The sequence below is a fragment of the Frankliniella occidentalis genome, unplaced genomic scaffold (genome assembly GCF_000697945.3).
Source record: "Frankliniella occidentalis isolate FOCC.00 unplaced genomic scaffold, Focc_3.1 Scaffold88, whole genome shotgun sequence".
NCBI lineage: Eukaryota > Metazoa > Arthropoda > Insecta > Thysanoptera > Thripidae > Frankliniella > Frankliniella occidentalis.
The window spans coordinates 916,194-919,558 of record NW_026267217.1 but is presented as its reverse complement, the minus strand read 5'-3'; positions in this window follow the sequence as shown (position 1 = coordinate 919,558).

The following is a 3,365-nucleotide window of genomic DNA, read 5'->3' as shown; positions in this document are numbered from 1 at the left end:
AGGCGTCGTCTGGCCACCGTCGACATTGGACCAGTCCAAACTTAGCGCGGCCTGGACGATACCTCTCCTCGATAAAAATGTCCCCAACCTCCATAATGGGCCGACGGGTGGCTGAGAGGGGGGAGGGGGAGGTAGACTGGAGTACGGCACAGGTCACCTGCAGAGAGAGAGAGAGAGAGAGAGAGAGAGAGAGAGGCGAGTAGGACGGCGGGTGACAATAAAAAGAGATCTCAAAGGAAGTGGACGCGTCCTGCTGCTCCCGCCAGCCACCCCTCTCTCTCGCACCCGCACGAGTTAACCTGTGATGAATATTAGGCTATAAAAGGCGAACCGACGACTAATGTCCTGTTGCTTTGGAGACACAAGCCTGCAGGGGGGCGGCGGCGACGCGGCGGGGGAAACCAATCCGACGTATACCTACTTTTATCCCCATTCCGCAAGGGGGAATTTTGTGCAAGGTATCCCATAACAAGTTGTTCAACTAGTGAGGTTCACGCGTGACAATTATTTGAAGACAACTTTCTTCATGGGGACGATATATGAAGTTACAGCAAGGAGTACTGTTTGTTAAGAGAAGCGCCATACACGTCATTTGTGCCCGTGCCCGAGGAAAGGGAGGGAAGAAGAAAAATTCTTGTTTCTCTCGCGGCGATGCATCGGTCACGAGACACCGCCGGGCGAGCATTCCAGCGACGAGCAAGAGGCATGACTTCCTCCCGGCCGCCTCGGGAGGGCGAATATCTTGCAATGCGCAATTTGTCCCTTCGTATATTCATTTTTTGGAGCACGAGCGGTTGTTGTTTAAAAGCTGATATGATTCATATGTTTTCAAGGTTGTGCGCTCCAGAATTAATTAAAATGCTGCAGCAATGGCCAAAGCCAGCCAAAATTGACAGGTACATCTCAATTATCTAGCGCACTAATATTTGTTCTTGAAACAATTATCTTGCATTTCCGGTATTATTTTAGTAATGTGATGGTAATTTCCCTTGCGTGAATAGTTTACTGTACGCGACCAGCCCGTTTGCAATGGGGGTAACGCCTATACACCCTCGCACAGGTGTTCAGCGTGGCGAATTTTTCTACTGATCGGTGAGAACATCATTAGCGCGCCGAATTCAGCGTAATAGAGATGCTGCGTGTGGGTGCACTCACTCGGGGCACCGACCGGCCCGACCAACACCCGATGCTTACCTGAAACAATGAAAGGAAGCCAATTATCAAACCTGGCAAAAACAAATTCTCCTCGTCGTAAAACGGACTATCATGCTGCCGCTGCAAAGGTACGTCTGTATCACAGGAGGGCGTGGTGGGGCGGGGCGTTGGTGCAGCCTAGGGGCCCTCGGGTGCAGGTCGATTGCTCTGGGCAGACCTGCAGGCAGGTAAGCAGTCTGCTGATGACGTCTCATCCTCCAGGACCGGACAAGGGAGCGTCCGATGTCCTGTCCAGACGGCCAAAGCAATAATATTACCACAGGAGTTAAATATTATTGGAACATCGAATCTTATGCATGTGATGGGTCGCTCTCTACTGATCATAATTCTACTGAAAAAGAAAATCTTTATGTCATGCGTCGTCTACAGTGTCTTTTCTGCCTAAAACTTTTAAACTTCCAGTTGTTTAGTTCTGTTTTTATCTGTATGTAACATTGCAGCAAAACCACGTAGTCCAGCAGCAAAAGGCACATCGGAACAGTTACACAAAAGCCACGGGGGGGGGCATAAATGGGTGAAGGCGAGATAAAAGTGACGAATGACTAATGGTGCAGAGACAATCCAGTCGAGAAAAAAAAGTTAGCACTATTTAGTGTACGATGCGAATGGAAACACTGAGCAGAGCTCTGCTGCTCAGTGTTTCCTATCACTGTAATGATCTTTAAAAAAAAGAAGTGAAAATTGAACACTAGTTCGAAAACAACTTCCACTCAGATGATCCTCGATCCTTGTTGAACACATATGACACATGTGACCTGATTTCTAGTCATATAGCTACGCTGACCACACTTGAAAAAACACACACGCGTGAGGCACAACAAAATCCAACGCACTAGAGGGAGCGAGTCCAAGCGTTCGGCTCGAGAAGGTCCCGCGGGGATAACAAAGATGCATTGTCGTTACAGACAACAATGACAGAGTTAAAACTGTTCGGTCATACGGCCCTCGGCCCTTGGGCTGCTGCGCTCGGGCTGGTCCAGGTGGGCCAGCCTCCAGATTGAGAGATCCCGCTGTCTCATCATTGTTATTATGTTTGTAGGGGGATATCCAGGGGATATCCAGGGGGCGGACGCTCCGTAAATTGAGTTATACGCGGAGGAGGTGGCCGCAGCAGGGCGAGCCCGGGCCAGTTGGATCACTCCATCGACTTTGATTATTTCTGTTTTATTGCCTGATTTAAATTTTTCGATACTACAGTCGTCGGGTGAAAATGCTTTCCGTACGGGAAAGAAGAGTAAAAGCAAGTGTGAAAGGTGGTTATACTTATACTTAAACCGTGCGGTATGTGTTGTGATTGGTGATTGCCCTCAAAGCCAACGAAGGTGTAGATAGAAAGCAAACGACTGTGAAAAAGATGACACACACTACCATTTCGAAAAGAAAATTACCAGCGTCTTGCCTACGAAATGCAAAGTTGATTGGTTCTACCCTTTTCTTTCGGCGACTGACAGAAACACTTTTCAAGTTCGATATCGGAGCAACGAAATCTCCCCGGGGCCTCGGGGCCAGTTGCGTTGTCGGTGAGGTGCTTGGTCTGGTCGGCAGCCACCTGCTGTCACTCGATCAAGCGACGGACTGAGTTCAGCATTTGCACGAAAACTTTTTATTTAAACAAAACAGGCAAAATATCAAAACATATTAAGATTACAAATTCTGAGTTATTTCTTTTAAGAAAAATGCTATACCTTACGATGATTTAGAACCATAACGAATACAAGAGTAAGAAATGAAAGGCCCTTTCGATCCGAGGCCGCTGGATTATGCACTGCGGTTGGGGAGAAAATGTTTGAATTTAATGTATGTACACGTGCGTTAATGGGCCCATCACCTGTTAATGAGCAGCACACGATTTTAATTCGTAAGATCGGTCACACACACACAGCCACAGACGGGCGGGCGCTCAGGGACCTTACTCTGCTCATTACACGAGAGAGCACCTCGAGCGCCAGGACCTGCGACGCCACTCTCCGCCACGCCAAAGCTGCCCGGTATCTCGGTGACATTTTACTCCGTCCTCCTTTCAGCCGCACACGCATATTTTGCATTTATCCGCGCCATTAAAAAGCGCCCCGGCCGCGTGGGCAGAGTTATCGACAAAGCAATCTCACTGTGCGGGCATTATCCTATGAAAAAGAGGGAAAAAGAGGGAG